This window comes from Ictalurus punctatus, chromosome 5, assembly GCF_001660625.3.
Source record: "Ictalurus punctatus breed USDA103 chromosome 5, Coco_2.0, whole genome shotgun sequence".
Taxonomy (NCBI): Eukaryota; Metazoa; Chordata; class Actinopteri; order Siluriformes; family Ictaluridae; genus Ictalurus; species Ictalurus punctatus.
The window spans coordinates 15,437,966-15,458,369 of NC_030420.2; the positions used below are offsets into that span (position 1 = coordinate 15,437,966).

The 20,404-nt window shown below is 37.6% G+C and overlaps 1 long non-coding RNA gene across 1 annotated transcript; it reads left to right on the forward strand.

The window, feature by feature from the left end:
• Positions 1 to 7,627: 7,627 nt before the first annotated feature.
• Positions 7,628 to 8,766, forward strand: LOC128632880 (uncharacterized). The gene is made up of 2 exons (XR_008396501.1): positions 7,628 to 7,944; positions 8,031 to 8,766. It is a non-coding gene; the product is annotated as an uncharacterized LOC128632880 (long non-coding RNA).
• The last annotated feature ends 11,638 nt before the right edge of the window (positions 8,767 to 20,404 follow it).

The following is a 20,404-nucleotide window of genomic DNA, read 5'->3' on the forward strand; positions in this document are numbered from 1 at the left end:
CTTCAGATGTTGACAACCATGACATTGTTTATTGTGGACACGTGCGTTTGTTTTGTTTCTGTTCTGTCTCCTCCCTGTTTTTTCATTGGTTGTTGTTCGGGGGTGTGGCTTTATTGTTTTCAGCTGCCAGCGCTTAGCGCTGATTATATTCGGGATATATACCGCTCGCGTCCCTGTACACCTCACGGAGTATTAGATATAGTTAGTTAGATATGTTGTTTAAATTACCCTGATAGAATAGAATAGATTAGACCATTTCGTCCACGCTGGTTTTTCCGCTCCCGGCTTATAGTAATAGTTTGTGTCTCTTGTTTTGTGTTTCGACCCTGTTTTATGTGGCCGTGACTTTGATTCCTGCTTTTCCCCGTTTATGCCTGTTTGCCGATCGCCCGACCCTTTGGCTGTCTTGACTACGTTTTTGGGTTACGATTTGGATACGTCTGCCTTTGTCTCCTTTAATAAATACGTCTTTTCCTGCACCTGCTTCCGTACTCAACTCCCTTACGTCTTGGGATTACGTCTAGGGACAATAAGTTAATTTTATTAGGAGGAAATAGTGCGTCATAACACAAAGAATCAGGGATTCCTTGAAGAAATTTTATATTTAATCTGGTCATCAATTCATCATACAGAGGTTGCCAACACGTAAAACACCAAACAATGTTTTCAGGAACTACTGACAATGCCGCTTTAGAAGTTTTCCAACAACATTTTGATAAAATCCGATTTTCCGCTATTACTCGGTCCACATACGATACATTAAAAGGGCAGTTGCATTCTAGCATCAAAAGCAGGCACTTTCATATTTTCCATTACAAAACACATCAACATAAACTATATGCTTATATACATGAATAGTCTTAATATCCATAAAGGAGAGTTGTGAAATCAGATAATAAAACACGCTTATCGTACACAACCCTGAACCTTTTTAACTTTGATTTGTTTCTCACATGAAACCCCTTTTTATCTCTCACGATTTGGTTATGCAAAGTTCACTGTTAGTGATTTCAAATTGACAACTTCAGAATTTATACAATTTAAAGTAATGCCTTTAGCTTTCATAGTTGTTTTTCCTTTTACGGTTTTGTAACTATAGGTTTTAGGGCCTGCACTTCTACGATCTGATCACCACCATCTAGTTTGCTGGTAAGACAACACAAGTAATCACTTAAGGGTGGCATCCAGTCACCTTCCTTACTTTTAAAAATTAAGCTGTCTGTGTACAAACAACGCTGATTCAATTAATCCATCAAATTGTACAGTTCAAATCTAGTGTATGCTGTAGTGAAAATGCCGATTAATACCTTAGCCTTCAGTAGTTTAATCAGTCTCTCGTCTGCGTACCACCATTGCCACCTTATCATTCAAAAATACTTACTTATATATTATTTATGTCAAGATAGTAACAAACATTTATCATACATATTTATCAATTTTATGTTCACTGTGATGCATCTATTCAAGGTTTCAAGTGTGTTGTACAGTAAAGGGACAAATTCCATACCTCGATCAGATTCAAATTTATTATCAAAGTTTTCCAATAAAGCAGTCTTTACTTGGAAGAATTCATGCCACGCTGTGACGATCTCCTCTAATTCGCAGTCAAGTTCAATGTCGGCTTCCGAGTTGAATTCCTCTTGTTCTCCTATAGCACCACCATTTCGAAATCACTTGTATCTATGTCACAGAACATGTGAGAGAGCTTTTTGCGCTGGGGAAAAATAGAAAGTAAAATATACATCATATCTCACCTGAAACACTTGAATTATCATCATCACCACTGATAGTCACGATGTCCTCAACTTCTGAATATGAATATAAATGCATATGAAAGACTTTACAGTATGAAACATTCAGAATTTTATGTTATGTCTACAGATGCACCGAAACCGATAACTGATTATTCAGAGTGATATTGGCTGATACCGATAACCGATACCGATAGTTCTGCCTTTTATGCCTTCTTTTAAATTAATAATAATTAATTCCACAATTAAATGCAAATCAAAACTTTATTCTCTCCATTTCAAGTTGTTTCACAGTAACTGGTCTCATAAACAGAAAACACATTATTTAAATTAACCTTAACACATTAACTAAATTCTGAAGATTAAAGTAAGATTTCTTAACTTATTGAATGTAATTAATTCATATTAACATTGACTGAATTCTAAAAAAAAAAAAAAAAACTCCTGTTAGGCTCACATTCACTCACCACAAACAAAAGAATTTCTACTTCATCAGTAACATCAAACTGGTAATATATAGGCCTAATATAAACTTTTTTTGATGATATTAACACATTAACATTAACTGGATATGAAACATACTACTCTACAAATATATTTTTCTGTGAAATATATAGTTTTTGTCAACCCATCTTCATTTATATCTTTCAACGGTGTACCAGCACTTTAATTCAGTGGGAGCACCGCCAGCAGCACGAGTAGCACAGGGGAAAAAATTTGAATCGACACCGAAACTCAAACTTCACTGCTGCTCACTTCCAGTGTAAAATTTTAGCGGTGCAGAGCTTACAAAATGCAGTTTTGTCATCATTCCACAAAAGAGACATCATCTTTACACACAGCATGAAATTGATGTTTTCCCACCCACTTTTTATTGACAGGATATAATCGGACCTGAACAGTGGATGTTTTTAAACTATCAGCTCATGGCCGATAGCGGGAAAAATAGCCGATACCGATTATCGGCCGATACATCGGTGCATCTATATTTATGACTTACATATAGTTCATAAACATGTGAAACACGTGATAGTATCATATTGAGTCATAAACATGTGAAACATGTCATAGCATGATATTAAGTCAAAAACATGTGAAACATATCGTATTAAGTCATAAACGTGTGAAACATGTCATATTAAGTCATAAACATGTGAAACATGTCTTAGTATCATATTAAGTCATAAACGTGAAACATATCATATTAAGTCATAAACATGTGAAACAAATCATATAACGTCATAAACATGTGAAACATATATAATGGCATAAACATGTGAAACATCTCATGTTAAGTCATAAAAATTTGAAACATTTCATATTAAATCATAAACATGTGAAACATATCATATTACGCCATAATCATGTAAAACGTCAAATTAATCATAAACATGTGAAACACGTCATAGTATCATATTAAATCATAAATATGTGAAAGATATCATATAATGTCATAAACATGTGAAACATATATTAAGTCATAATCATGTGAAGCATGTCAAATTAAGTCATAAACATGTGAAAAACAATATTCTGTCATAAACATGTGAAACATGTCATATTGAGTTATAAACATCATATCATAGTATCATATTAAGTATCAAATCATAGTATCATATTTTAGTCATAAGCAAGTGAAAGATATCGTATTACATAATAAAAATGTGAAACATATCATAGTAAGTCATAAATATGTAAAACATGTCATAATAAGTTATAAACATGTGAAACATGTCTTAGTATCATATTAAGTCATAAACATGTGAATCATAACATCATAAATATGTCAAACATCATATAACGTCATAAAGATGTGATAAATATCATATTAAGTCATAAACATGTGAAGCATGTCATAGTATCATGTAAAGTCATGAACGTGTTACATTTCGTATTAAGTCATAAACATGTGAAACATGTCATATTAAGTCATAAACAAGTGAAACATGTCATATTGGGCCATACACATGTGAAACACGTAATAGTATCATATTTAGTCATAAACATGTGAAACATGTCATAGTATCACATTAAGTCAAAAAACATGTGAAACAAATCGTATTAAGTCATAAACAAGTGAAACATTTCGTATTATGTCATAAATATGTGAAATATATAGAACGTCATAAACATGTGAAACATATCAGATAACGTCATAAAAATGTGAAACATATCATACTAAGTCATAAATATGTGAAACACGTAATAGTATCATATTAAATCATGAACATGTGATACATATAATATTAAGCCATAAACATGTGAAACGTGTCATCTTGAGTCATAAACACGTGTAACATGTCATGGTATAATATTAAGTCATAAACATGTGTTACATATCGTATTAAGTCATAACCATGTGAATCATAACATATTAAGTCATAAACATGTGAAACATGTCAAATTAAGACAAATACATGTGAAACACGTCATAGTATCATATTAAGTCATAAACGTGAAACATTCATATAACGTCATAAACATGTAAAACATATCATATAAAGTCATAAACATGTGAAACATATCGTATTAAGTTATAAACACATGAAACATGTTTTAGTATCATATTAAGTCATAAACATGTGAAACATATCATATAACAGCAATAACATATGAAACATGACAAATTAAGTCATGAACGTGAAACACGTCATAGTAACATATTAAGTTATACACGTGTTACATTTCGTATTTAAGTCATAAAATTGTGAAACGTCATATTAAGTCATAAACGTGAAACATTTTATATTGAGTCATAAACATGTGAAACACGTCAAAGTATCGTATTGAGTCATAAACATGTGAAACATGTCAAGTCATAAACATGTGAAACACATAATAGTATCATATTTAGTCATAAACCTGTGAAACATTTCATATTAAGTCATAAACATGTGAAACATGTCATAGTATCACATTAAGTCACAAACATGTGAAACACGTGATATTAAGTCATAAACCTGTGAAACACGTCCTAGTATCATATTAAGTCATAAACATGTGAAACATATCATGCAACGTCATAAATGTGTGTAACACCTCACGGTATCATATTAAGTCAGAAACATGTGTTACATATTGTATTAGGTCATAAACATGTGTAACATGTCATATTAAGTCGTAAACATGTGAAACATGTCATATAACATCATTAACATGTGAAACATAAAATATAATGGCAAAAACATGTGAAACATGTGTTAAGTCATAAACATGTGAAACATGTGATATAACATCTTAAACATGTGAAACATTTCATATTAAATCATTAACATGTGAAACATCATATTACGTCATAAACATGTGAAACATGTCATATTAAGTCATAAATATCTAAACCATGTCTTAAAAATTTGTGAAACATATCATATATCGTTATAAACATGTGAAGAATGTCAAATTAATTCATAAACATGGGAAACATATATTAGTATCATATTACGTCATAAACATGTGAAACATATCGTATTAAGTTATAAACATGTGAAACGTATCATGTTAAGTCATAAACATGTGAAAGATATGTAACGTCACAAACACGTGAAACATATCATATTAAGTCATGAACGTGGAACATCAAGTTAAGTCATAAACATGTGAAACAAGTCATATTAAGTCCTAAACATGTGAAACACATCATAGTATCATATTAAGTCATAAACATGTGAAACATATCGTATTAAGTCGTAAACATGTGAAACATCTCATATTGAGTCATAAACACGTGAAACATATCTTATTAGGTCATAAACATGTGAAACATGTCATATTGAGTCAAAAACATGTGAAATATGTCATAGTATCATATTAACTCATAAACTTGTGAAACATGTCGAATTAAATTATAAACATGTGAAACATGTCAGTAGTTATATCATACATTTTCTGTCAAACTGTCAATCAAAGTAGTGTGTGCTGATTTATGGCCCTTTGTGCGTCTCTGGCTGCCATTTCTGCAGGTAACCTAATTTATGACCAGGGGTGGGGGTAACCCTATTGACTGTATCAGTGGGTCAGTCTGGGCATTGATGTAAAGGGGTGTGTGGGGGAGTAGCCCCGAAAAAGGTGTTTATGTTAATGAGTCTGTTTTTTGTTTTTTTTACGTGGGGGGGTTGGGGGGATTGGGGGGTTGAAATATGTCTGAAAAGCGCATCAATGGTTAATATTGGGCATTTCGTTCGTGTAACCACATTGTTAGAAATAGCATGATGTTTGAATGTGTACATATATAAGTAGAATATATGTTTGTGAAATAAATCAAAACAAATGTTGATTATGTTTTTGGGGAGACCGGTTTGCCTTTGAATAAAAAGTTTAGCAGGTAAAGTGTTTTTTTTTAAAAAAAGAGCTGTTTAAAAGAATCACGCGTATTACATGACTTCTAAACAAAGATCCTTATGAGCTAAAAATGTTAAAGTGTTGGCTAAAATAATTATATTGTACCGTATTGTTTAAACTAGAAGATAAGTTTTTGCAAGATGTCTTCCATTCGCTGGGTTAAAGCATTAATGATGTTAAAACCGAATCACCTCTCTCTCTCTAAACCCCTCCCATACATACGTGTTTCAGACACACCTCTCTCTCTCGCTCTCTCTCTTTCTCGCTCTTTAAACTCATGCCCATACATATGTTTCACCGGCAGACAGTTTCTGTAAGCTATGTGCATCTAATTTATGACTCTACAAGTCTGTTCTGTATGTGCACCTAATTTATGATATTTGTGTTTTCCTGACCGACAGGTCTGTAGGTAACTTAATTTATGACTCTTTGTGTTTTTCCTGACCAAGAGTTTTGTGGGGGAGACACTTATTTTATGACCAGGGGTCGTGGTGTAATCCTATCAGTTTGTTAATGATAATGAGTTAGTGTCTGGGGGTGTTAATGGTTTTTAAATATCGTCTTAAGACATTGTGGTTAAAACACAGAAGACAGTCTGCAACTATCTGATACAATGGCTGCTCTGAGAACTCCTAATATCCCTTGAAGACTGTCCTGCATCACACCTATAAGAGACTGTGATGAAAAGCGTGAGGAGTTAACATTTGCTCCAAGAAAAAAGCAACAATGTGTTAGTTTGTCAAAAATTCTTTGTGAGAATGACATTGTAAAGGAGTTGATGTTTAACCCTGAGCAGGGTGTTACCAACTCCGGAGAACCTCTCTTAAGATCGCCTGTTTCCTCACAACTCTGTACGCAACCACCGTTACTTTAACTGGTGCATCTGCCTACGTCACTGTTGATGACACAGACGGCTGTATTCGATCTGACGCATTCAAGATTATAAAAGCAACATTCATGGTCCTTCTGGAACATCTTATCAACAAAAAGCTGAAAGAGCTCTGTTTGGGGTGCGAAGTGAGATCACCCAAGTCAGATTAGGCACTCATGTCTGTTCAGACCTGACGTGTATTTTTTTGACAAATACTTTGAGGAACTATCCCGTGATCTGGTCAAACCCGGACTTAAACATTTCATTGCTCAATCAACGAGTCGATGTTTTTTGAAGGTTAACCCCCAGAGAATTCAAGGATCGGTGGATGCCATTCTGCATGAGCTGCGCGACGAAGTGTGCATCGTGCAATGGCTTCATGAAGTCAGAGAGAAACTTGTGGATGTCAGCAGCGAGCTGATTGTCTATGACGCCGTGGACAGCTGGAAGGGGATTGCACCAGTCGTTTGAGATGGGAAATGCGTGCAGTGCTACAGGATTAGCAAAGAGTCTGCTTAAGCGACGTATTAGGTGCAAGATGTCCAGTGTAGTGGGGTGTGTGTCGTAATTAAAACGTCATCCTTATTAACTACGTGGCCAATGGGCTCCCTCCCTACCACAGTATATAAGTGGTTGTTTATGCCTCCCAGAATGCGTCATGGTCGAAAACCCGCCCCTTCCTTTCATTGCTATGGACTACAGAGTTATGTGTTTTTAGCATTGTTGCTTAGCTGTTTGATACTAGCATTGTCCATTTAGCATGCGATTTATATGTTTAGTGTGACTTTGGGCTACCGAGACTGTGTGCAGATGTGATGTGCTGCTCACAATTAGTGCGGTGAGCCATCAAGGCTCCCAACTGTGTAGCATGGTAGTTTAACGTAGCTCCGGTCGGAGCGCCAAATGTTGCCATCACAGCTATTAAAGACGCTATCAAGATGATTTTCGTATGTGCCTTCGTGACTATCATGTCATCGGATCACGGTAGGTAAATCGTTTAGTTTTATTACTTCAGCTAAACTATCTTGCATGTTTTCCAAATTGAGGTTGTAACACCTGTTTGTTCTTAGGGTCCTCAATTTTGCATGCGTTAAGGCAGGCTGAGTGAGATGTGGTCATTTCGGTATAGCGCCTCCCCCTCACTCACGGAAACACGTTGCTGTTTGCTTTTGCTGCTTGGTTGCTTTGATTTTTTATTATGTTCTGTTTTTTGTTATTTTGCTTTGTGGTGGTTACTGTCACTGAGATCAGCTTTCTTTAATTCAACTGTGTTGTAACAGTCTTTATCAGTTATGCTGATACTGCTATGTGGTAGTAGTGGTTTTCATCAGCTTTGGTAAACTTGCTACCTGTAATCAGTTTGAGCTCAGGGTTATGTCTGTGTTTTTGTGACAGTAAGTTTGTCTTTGTTTTATTTTATTCTTGTGTTTGTCTGCTTTGAGCATATTGTAATTGACTTTGTGTTTTTGTTTTCTCCTTGTAGGAGTTGAGTGCTTCCTGAGGCTGGGGGGGGTGTTCTTTGCTGCACCTTTGGCTTTACTTAATTAAGGGTCGTCATTATTGCTGTGTTTATTTGCAGTGAATTTTGTGGGTATGATTCTGATTAGTGGGGTGCTTTTCCCTTTTGTATAGCTGGTGCTGTCGTACTAGCCTGCCCTTCATACAGGAAGCCTCAGCCCTCCTATGATTATTGTTAACTGGTGACTGTTTTATTTGACCAATGCCTGACTGCGTTGGATATTTCTTTTAAAATAATTCTTGGCCAGTCTTTTTAACTTCAAAATAAAATGTATTTTTGTATGGAAACCCATGCCTCTTGCCTGTTCTAAGTGCAACGTACTTGCATGTCTTTATTTGGGTTATTTTCCCAGTTTTCTCGGGGTGGCGTAGTTGGTACAAAACGAAACGAACGAGCCACATTGCTACACCAGCATGATGTACAAATGCCTTACGGGTGTGCTGATGTACCTGTAGCTGTCAACGGATGCAATGTTGACCCGACACGTTTAACAAACCTTGTGAATCAGATGTGGTACGGTGTGCGATTGGCCTGCTTTGTTGCATATGTGTATTTGTGTGCGATCTGATTTGGGCTTCTATCACAAAAATACTAGATCTTGTGACTGAATGTAGCAGACGTGTTAGAATTGTAGACATTTTATGTATGTGTAAATATGTGCATGATTTATCTGTAATCCTTCTGACGAGAAATGAGCAGACTGTTTGTGAAATAATCGAAACATTTAGCACATATATGGTTGAGAAACATTGTGTGTATAAAACTTCTACACTCCCTCGATGATGTATGGTAACATTTGTGTTCTTTTACTGAAATAAATACCATTACATTTAAGACCATCTGTGTTATTCTTTTGTGGAGGCTAAAGTGTATATATATATATCGGAAGAAATGAAAAAAGTGTATTACACACCTTCAAATGCGGGGTCTTTTGGTGGTAAAAAGCGGTGATAAAAAGACGGCGTTTTAAAAGAAACGGGTTCATTTAACAAACAATTTTCGGATTGGCTCGCTGGCGAGGATGCTTACACGTTACACAGAACTTCTCCGTTAAAATACAAAAAAAAAAATCATGTTTTTGTTTATGGTATTGATTTGCAGTTTCAAGCCGATCTGGTCGATATGTCTGCATATGCCAATGAAAACTACAACGTTCATTTTCTGTTGACCTGCATAGACATGTTTAGTAAATATGCATGGACTCGGGTTTTAAAAAAAACAAATCCGGTGTTGAGGTGTCTAAAGCTTTCGAATCTATACTGGATGAGGGTAGGGTGCCCGTAAACTACAGACAGATAATGGGAAAGAATTTTTTAATAAACATTTTCAAAGCATGACAAAAAAGTACAACATTTTGCAACAGCCACCGATTTAAAAGCATGCATCGTCGAACGGTTTAATTGAACCTTAAAAGGGCGGATGTGGAGATATTTAACTGCTGCAAACTCCAAACGCTATATCGATATTCTACAAGACATCACGGATGGATACAATGCCAGCTATCACAGGAGCATTAAGATAAGACCTATTGATGTGAACAAAGAAAATTAATCTGAGGTGTATAAAAACCCTATATGGACCTAAAGACGTGCCCACCGTATCCCCCAAATTTAAATATAAAGTTGACGACAAGGTTAGAATTTCTAAAGTAAGAGGTCCATTCACAAAATGTTATAAAGAAAACAATATGCACAAGTTTTTCACTATAATAGAATGCATATCACGCGAACGTCCCGTCTATAGATTGTGTGATTATGACTGCGATGTCATCGATGGTGTTTTTTATGAGGAGGAATTACAAAAAATATTTGTGAACAAAAACAAAACATTTAAAGTGGAAAAAATTTTAGACAAGAAGAAACAAGGCCGATGTCACGAGTTCCCGTTTAAGCAGCGCGCTGAGGAGCATGTGAGCGCGCGTGTACGAGCAGTTGCGCGAGCAGCTGCTTTTCCCTTGTGGACAATCGTGACATTTCGACACGTGCATTTGTTTGTTTCTGTCATGTCTCCTCCCCGTTCTGTCATTGGTTGTAGTTTCACGCGTGTCTGAATTGCCTTCAGCCGTCAGCCATTACAACGCTGATTATCTCCGCATATATACCGCGCGCCTCCCAGCACACAACGCGGAATATTGAATGAGTTATAGTAGATTAGTTTAGAGGCCTTACGATAGATAACTACAGATAGTCCATGGTCCATGTTTCGGTTCGTTAGTTTAGTTCACGCTGGTTTCTCCGCTACCAGTCCCGCGCTATAGTTCATGTTTTTTGTTTTGTTCCTCGACCCTGTATTTCCGTGACCTTGATTCCTGCCTAGCCCTATGTATGCCTGTTTGCCGATCGCCGGACCTCTTCCATGTTACTGGATTACGTTTTAGATCACGTTTTGGATTTGTCTGCCTGTCTCTCTTTAAATAAAACTGTTGTTTAACCTGCGATTGCATCCTACGTTATCTCCGTTACGTCACGATTCGTGACAGCCGAAAAACATTGGTTTTGGTTAGATGTCTCGGATGGCCCTCAAAAGTCGCATCATGGATTGACCAGAAAGAATTGGTCGATGTACAGACAAAGGAAACCTCATAGATAACACACATTCATGTAAAAATCCAACCATGACTGAGGGTGGATTTTATGTAACACTTCCCTGTACTGCCTCAATGATTGTTTATCCGGAAAATCATACCTCATGTTATACAACTCGATTATCGAAAACTGTCAATCTAAAAGGAGAATGGCAAGTCGGGTTAATCGAATTTGAAAATCCGCTGTCGTGGTACACATTTAATGAGGAAGATGCTACGTTTATTTTCAACTATGGTGAAACGAAAACTGAGAATCGGGTCAATGAATATAATATTGAAGACAATATCAAAAGCATCTTGCAGGTTAATGACTGGATATTATGACGATGTTGTTTTTTTGATTAGGGAGATCAACACGACCCTGACACAACTTGCGAGTCTTGATTATATTAAAAATAAAGTGTTTCTGAAAGACCCTCTGAAGACATTGCTGACATTTTATGGAAAGGTGGCCAATATTTTAGGTTTAAAACCAGGGGTTGCTATTGAAACTACGGACCACACTCTTGAAAGGTCTGGTATGACTTATGTGCCCTTTCAGGCTGACATTAATGCGGGGTTTTACAGTATGTATATTTATACCGATATCATAGAATACTGGACCATGGGTGATTTCTACGTACTGCTGCTAAGATGTGTACATATAGACGGGGAGACTCACAAGATTGTTAGTGTGAGATACGACACCCCACGTATCGGTTAATAAATCGTCCGTCAGTAAGATAACCATATAAGTGAAAGACTATCAAAATCGAGACGTGCGCTTCAGTTACGGGAAGGTGTGTGCCAAGCTACATTTTAGGCCTATGAAACAATTAGTTAAAAAAAAAAAAAGACCACACAGACTCCCCGGCTATGCAGGGGGCAGTGTTATGTATGGATCCGGGTTAGGGGGAATGTTTAGAGGTCTCTTTAGGATGGCTATTCTGTTGCTAAAACGTGGTTTTAGCATAGCCAAGCTGCATCTTAAATCAGCTGCAAAAAACATACTAAGCAATGTTAGCAATACATTATCACATATTAATAATATCAACAATAATAACACTCAAGACGGGTCCAGACTTGTGGTGATGGCTCGGAGAAGAGCATCTAGACTGCCAGGGGTTCGGAGGAGTGGCCAAATGATGAAGAAAAGAAAACATAACACCAAGAAATCATCAGTTGTAAAATGCAAACACAAGAAGACACCAACCAGCTCCATGTCTTTACCATACAATATGTCAGAAGAATGCTTAAAAACCGAACTGGATTTATTATAAACTGGATTTATGATTCAGTACCGTTGAATCAAACCGTTATTGAAAAAAAAAATACACAAAATATAAAAATATAAAAAATATAGAAGTACCCCCATTGTCAGCAATATCAGAAACATCACCTCTGGAGTTTTTTATAGCGGGTACTGGAGAGGATTATGTGGACCTAAACAACACCCTTGTTTTTTTACATCTCAAAATCACTAATGCAGACAGCACAGACATTGCAGACGGAGCCCCCGTGGGGCTTATTAACTATGCCGGATCTACAATATTTTCAGAAGTGGACGTGTCGCTTGGAGACCGTCTCATATCACAAAGCTCCAACACATATCCTTCTCGATGCATAATAGAATGTCTTACCAATTATGGTAAAGACGCTCTTGAAACGCTATTCTCAGCAGGGCTCTTTTACAAAGACATGGCTGGTCACATGGACGTAACGGACCCCGCTGGTGGTAATAGAGGTTTGACCAAACGAGCTGCCAGCAATGTTGGCTACTAGCACCCATTCACAGTGACATATTCTTTCAAGAAAAACTAATGCTTAATGGTGTGGACATTAAAATTCGCATGACTCGGGCAAAAGATGAGTTCTGTTTGATGCGGAGCAGCACTGTAGCCTATAAACTATACATCATGTCAGCTTCGCTGTTTGTGAAAAAAGTGTCTGTATCACCAGGTGTGAGATTGGGGCACGCACAAGCAATGCTCTCAATGCCAGCCAAATACCCCATCGACAGAGTATGTTTGAAAAACTTCTCAATTCCTGTAGGCTCACGTGTTTGTAATCAAGAAAACTTGTTCTTAGGAACTCTACCAAAATCTGTGGTTCTGGCTATGGTTGATAATGACGCGTTTATAGGCTCGTATAATAAAAATCCATTCACATTTAAAAACTATGACCTAGAATTTTTGGCAGTTTATCTGGATGGTCAGCAGCACCCCGCTAAACCTCTGCAGCCTGACTATGAAAGTGGCTCTGCAGTGCGTGAATTTTACCAGTTAGCGCTGGCTTCTGGAAAGCATCTTAAAAATCAGCCTCTGTCTATTGATAGGAAGGATTTTCTGCACGGTTATACACTTTATGGGTTTAATCTCACGCCGGATGAAGACTGCAGTCAACACGTATCGCTTATCTAGTCCGGAAATATTAGACTAGAAGCAGGTTTTAGATAGCCTCTACCCTGAACGATCAACTTAATTGTTTATGCCATATTTGACAGCATTATCAAAGTGTCAAATCGCAGACAGACCCTGGCTGATTACTATTAATAGGCAAAATGGACACCATCCAGCTTACGACTATAAAGGATAAGATCTCGTGTAATACCCATTTTCTCGGCGTACTCCCATGTGACTACCTACCAAAAGCTCCCTTAAGAAAATTACCGTCAATGGTGATAATCAACACGCATCCTTCAGGACTCCCGGGTGAACACTGGTTAGCCAGCTACATAAACGAGGTCGGTGTGGGTTGTTTTTTCGACAGCTTTGGTAATAAACCAGATGACAATCGTTTTCTGCAGAATATCAAAAACTTGGATTCGAATTCGGAGTTCAATGGAGTAGGACGCAAAGTTGGAGGCTCCTTCTGATTTCAATTAAAATTGTAATTAATTAGCGCTTTTCGGTCATACAATAGATTTTGACTTATTCTACACCGTTTCCTTGTTTGCACTTTTAACTTTGCGGTACGTTAAAATGTCTGGAAAGAACATGAAAACCTGTGGTAGCATTCTGACACGAGTGAGGCCAAGTGTGCGTGGCGCGAGCGAGTCCCCTTCTTCCCCTGAATCAGCGCTGTCAAGCGGTGACCCTGACTTCGCCCCACTCAGGCTTGAGCTGCTGGCTTCACTGAGGAAGGACAGTGCCGATATTTTTGAAAAGGAGCTCCAGGAGACTTTCAGGGTTGCACTGTCTGCTGTTCAGCTTGACCTGCAGGCCGTGAAAACACAGTTGGCTAGTGATAAAGTCATTACCGAGGCTACCATATCAACACTGAAAGGTACTGTTGGGTAAATGGAGCACGCTCTCTTCGGTTGCACCGATGACATAGTTCATATTAAGACTACTATCGAGTCTCTCACTGCGACCGTGACTCAATTAGAGAATAAATGTGAGGATTTGGAGTCGAGGTCACGGCGCAATAACCTTAGGATAGTGGGAGTTCCAGAGGGCGCTGACACATGTACAACTGCTGCTGTTGCGGCCTTGTTAAAAGAGACATTTGGTCTGGAGAAGGAGCTGGTTTTGGACCGGTCCCACCGGACCCTTCAGCCGAAACCCAAGCCTGGTGAACGACCACAAGCTATTGTGTGCAGATTCCACTATCACAGTGACTGTGTTGACATTTTATGCCGTGCGAGAGAGATCCAGCGGGTTAAAGTGAGGGATTTGACCATCTCTGTTTTCCCTGAACGATGTTCGGCGTCAACTTTGTGGTATTGAGGGCGCTTGCTATGGAATACTTCACCCAGCTCGGCTTCCATATAAAGGTGTACAGAAGGACTTTATTTCAGCAGAGGAAGCAGGAGACTATGTTAAACTCTTGATATAGGGGTGAACTGCATCACCTACACAGCAGCATCTTTTTCGCTCTTCTTTTATTTTTATTTTTTGCACTCGGCATTCCAGCTCTACAGTATTTGGATTTTTATTGAATATGTCGTCGTTGCATTATTTCACCTAGATTTTGTGGACTCACTCCTCTTAAATCTACTTCTGTATTAATCTACTTCTATGTTTTGAGGCTCTGACTGGGTTAGAGTTTCTGTTTATTTAATTGTATTAGTGTTTTTTTCCTCAGCTTTACATCCTACACTGTTATATTATTTGTTAAGTCTTTAAAAGTTAAGGACATTATATTTGTTATTGTGCGCAGACTGTTTATCTGACCTGAAGTCAGTAGGGACTTTTTCTTTTACTGGAACTTTTTGTCTTGGTAGTTTTTTGGATAGTTCAGCTTACTCTCCAAGTTGTTTTCAAATTGTGGACAACTTTTGGTTATTTTGGGAAACACTGCTGTCTCATTTTTTCTTTCTTTTATTTAGACTTTGTGTGTGTGTGTGTGTGTGTGTTTTGGGGATTGTGAGAGTAAACAAAACATGCCAATGCTTTGAAGGATGTGAACTGGAACGGAGTAATGTTAGTCATTTGCGAATCTGTTTTTAGAGGATTTAAACCTAATATGGTGAACAAATTATATTATAGAATTCAGGCAGTTTTACTGGGGTTATCTCATACAGTGTGGCAAGTAATAATCTGGAAAGACCTTTGTAATATCACAGTCTAAAACTGGATTTAAAAAGGCAAATCAGTAAATGAATCACATGAAAATGAATCTCATGTAAATGAATCACATGTAAAAATATCACATGTAAATGAATCACATGAATATGAATCACATGAAAATGAATCACATGAAAATGAATCACATGTAAATGAATATGAATCACATAAAAATGAATCACATGAAAATAAATCACATGTAAATGTATCATGAAAATGAATAAATCAATTAAAATGAAAAAAAAAAGAAAAGAAAAAAAAATATCAAAAACTTTCTAAACCGTAATTCTAGAGTGGTTCAGCATTCAGCAGTACAAGTCCAAGATTTTTCATCAGAGACCGGGCAGCATTGTGTGTTTTTTCTCTATCACATGGTAAAGGGGTTTGATTATGACCATGTGTTGAAGATGTATACTGGCAATTTTATTAAAAATGATAAGATGGTGTCAGCATTTATGAGAAAACTAAAACTAAAAAAAGTTAATTGTAATGAAAATGTTTTCAAATGTATTCATTGTGTTCAGACAGGCGAAATGTTTGTCTAATACTAGATTTTTTCAATAAAAACAAAGACAGAGATTTCTTCTTCTTTTGACTCTTTATTATTATTATTATTATTATTATTATTATTATTATTATTATTATTATTATTATACATACGCCACATCCAGCAATACAGATAATAACAAGACATTTGAATAACTGAATAACATCTGAATAATTTGATTGTGCTGATGGTGTGCTCGACAGTATTTTCTGTGTTTTACGCTTCTTAGACGAGATGGTAATAGGCGAAGTCGATTTGGTTTTGAAAGAGTTAATTGCATGTCTGACATAATGGTTTGGTACCGTTGACTATGATACGTTTAATGTAGCAAAAGCCTCCAGAAATTCGAGCCAGCCGACAGGTCTTCGGGCATCAGAAATGTTTTGCGGAGCCGTGATGCCTTTAACTAAATCAAGCATGTGTGAACCAGGGATTGTTCTACCTTTAAACACAAACTCCCCCGAATCATCCCAAGATGTGACATCTTGGGATGTTAGGGGGGCGTCCGGGCGGTGCAGACGGCTTTTTTTTTTTTCAGTGTGATCAGTCTGCGGAAGTGTTAATGTTAATGTGCTGTTTTCACAGTCTCCTTGTCTAGCAAGTGTTAAAAAGCTCTGTAAAATGTTTGTGTACAGCTTCACCTTTTCATAATTGTCCAAGTCAGATCGGTGCAAAATATTTCTTATAGTTATGTCCAAATCATTCTCCACAACCTGCTGAATAGAATCGCAGGTTCCAGTCTTTAGTTTATCCAACTGATGCTGCGGGACTTAAAACATCTTCTCTGCATACTCCATCCCTGTTATCTAGAAGCAATCAGGCTGGAGATGAAAGGAATAGCCATGCTTAAGAGCGGTAGAAGAAAGCCCCCCTGTTGGTTTTTCACATGTCTGTTTCTTTTAACTCCAACCGTCTTATCCGCAACAAATTTGATTACGCTTTTCCTTTTTCTCAGTTTCTGGTATTGTTGTGATGTGAGCGGCATAATACCATAGAGAACATTAAGAGCTACTTCACACAATGTCGCAGTGAGTTTGTCTGTGGCAGTTTAATAATAATCCATTTAAAAATAATCCATATTTGTTTGGGTGTTGCTTTTAATAATATTTTTTAAAACCGGCAGGTTTCTACAAAGTCTGGCCGACATTTTCGCTATCTTCTTTTCTGGAGATATACCACAGGGTGTGGTGCAAGTAAATCTGTTCTGAGCTGAGCGGGTGTTTTTGTTTTATAATCAATCAGCAGATAACTGAAAGGTTTGCTGGTTGCGTCTTGATAACACTCCATAAAAAAATTTGTGTTGCCAGGGTACATTTGTCTTCCTAGAACACTGACTTGATTAGCATCTCTGGGGTTTTTAAACAACATCAGACTCAAAGTTATCTGAGATGTAGGATTCCTTATCTGCATCTGTCACAACATGAGCGGGGAACCCACTGGCCTCTTGTTTGTATTGTAAAAATGTTTTAACATAGTCACAAAACAAAGTTTCTGGCTGTTGTGGAAAATGCCACACCTCGTCCACTTTCGTTACAACATAACCCTTTTCCACACCTTTCAACAGCTCGATGCTGACCCAACAGCATGAAATCACTCTTTCCTCATCAGTATGGCCACACGGGTCTGTCTGATTCTGCTGTTCAGCGCATGTACATGACAGAGTGGAAACATGAGCTTACCACAAGTCCTATAGGGAAGGACGGGTGAAGCAGTTTTCGTGGCGGCAGCACTGTAGCTTTGACAAACCCATAATAGTTTTAAAGAGGATCAAAATCCTTGAAAATTATTTGTGGATGTCCTATGGGGTAACATTTTTTGGCCTGCCAAAAGGGATACAAGCTTGTAAAGTCGACATATCATATTTTTTCACTAATGTCGGCTTTGTGATACAATTTGTACGCGTTAGTACGACCACCAAATAGAGCGTTGTGCAGCTTCAATCTTTCAGGATGTGTGTAAGTGGACATAAAGGCCATTACAGCGACATCGGTCTGTTTAAGGTTATTCCAATCACACTCCCACATTACCTCAACAGCGAGACCATACGCTTTTTCTAATATTTCGACTGTGTCATCAAATTGCCTTCTGAGCAAGCCGTAGGGCACTTTTGATATCGGATGTAAATGGTTGGGGTTATAACGACAATCATGCCCGTGAAACATACAACCGTTGAATTCGAAAGCGTATTTGACACCATTCTTTTCATAATAACCATCGAGATGGTATTTTCCAATCACCATCTCACCGTGGTTTAATGCGTGTTGAATGTTTATGCCATGTGTTTTTTTTGACATATTCAAGCCATTCAATGGAAATGGTTGAGTATGTATTGTTCCTATTTGTGTATGAATTGTAATGGGTCAGAGCTAGGGTGTCTTTTGGTAGGAAGCGGGTTTTATTCACGGCCATGCAGCATTCTGCTAAAGTGGTGTATCTGATTGGGTCGAGTTTGGTACACTGTATGAATTCATGACGGTACTTCATGCATGCCTCACGGAGCAAAACTACATCATTCTTGCCATACATGGCGAGTTCTTTTTTTAAAATCAAAACACCTTACCCGATACCGTAACATACCACTCATCAAACAGAGCCCTCTCTTTGTCAGACATTGTCTCATAGCCGTAGAAATAGTTGTCTGAGTATGGTCCTACATAGTCTTCGTTTTCTATTCTATTGAACAGGTGTGGAAAATGAGCTTTCTCAGCACAGGTTAAATTTAACGCAACGGACGTCATGGCTAGATGCATAGGGATGAATGATTAGCTTTTGATGAAACGTTGCTTGAATGTCTTGTCATACATTAAAATGATCTGACAGCCTTGCATATTAATTTGAAGTGCTAGCCCTGCTTTTGCGAAATATTCCAAAAGTATAAAGTTGTCAAACCCAGAAGCATTGTGTGCAACCCATATGAAATTCTGATAATGAGGCTGTCTAAACGTTTTAACAAGTCGATCTATACAGTTTGTACCAGCGGCTGTGAACTCTTTCGGCTGTGAATTCCCCTTTAAACGTAATCGAAATTTGCAACCTATTTACCGTCTACGTGTTGTGTCTCAAAATCATAATATATGTATTTGTCGCTAGGTGGCTCGAGTTTTTTTGGTTGTATGAAACACTGGTATACGCCGTCATTAACCAGTTCCGCACTACAATGGATACAACGTTCTGCTGCACATTTGTTGTTTTGGGGTGGATCCGTTGACATGATATCACCTATTACATTTCTGACAGTATTTAGTGACATCACATGGTGGCTGTGGCTCAGTTGGTAGTGCGGGTTGTCCACTAATCGTAGGGTTGGCGGTTTGATTCTTGATCCACATGACTTCACATGCTGAAGTGTCCTTGGGAAAGACACTGAACCCCAAGTTATCAAGTTAGCGCCTTGCATGGCAGCTCTGCTACCATTCGTGTGTGTGTGAATGGGTGAATGAGGCACAGTGTAAAGCACTTTGGATAAAAGCGCTATATAAGTGCACCATTTACCATTTACATCACACTGAGCGTACTGTTGTCCTTTTTGCATTTGTTTCTGCGCTTTATAACAGTAGGCTGATCTGCAGTACCGCAAACAATCATGAAATTGCTTAATTTTGACAGCGTATGTATCAGGCGCATTACAAACATCGCAAACGTATTTACACCTATGGTCTCTACGGCTAGTAAAACCATGGTGACAGTAGTCGCACACGTATGGGGTACCAATGAACACTTTTAGGTTCTTAATCATGAAATAATGTTCGTTGTGTAGATACAAGAACATGGTCTTATTAAGAGGCTCATCATTGGTCGTAAAGTATTCCAACAGACCAGAGCAAGTTCTATGGAATAATGTACCACTATTTTAATGTGTAACAACCGTTCAAACCGTGTGATGTCATTAAACCCTATCTTTTGGAAAAACACAAAGAGTCATAAATTAGGTGCACATACAGAACAGACTTGTAGAGTCATAAATTAGGTGCACATAGCTTACAGAAACTGTCTGCTTAGAGAGCGAGAGAGAGAGAGCGAGAGAGAGAGGTGTGTCTGAAACACGTATATAGGTCAAAGGTCATGATTATAAAATATATACATAGTTATGTTAAATCCGGATCACATACATTCCAGACACAAATGTTACCATACATGATGTGGCCATGTGTATTCCAGACACCCACACACGTTACACACATGTTCTTTCTACAACTCCAGGTAGGTCTAGGTCATAAAATATGTATATAGATATGTTAAATCAGGTT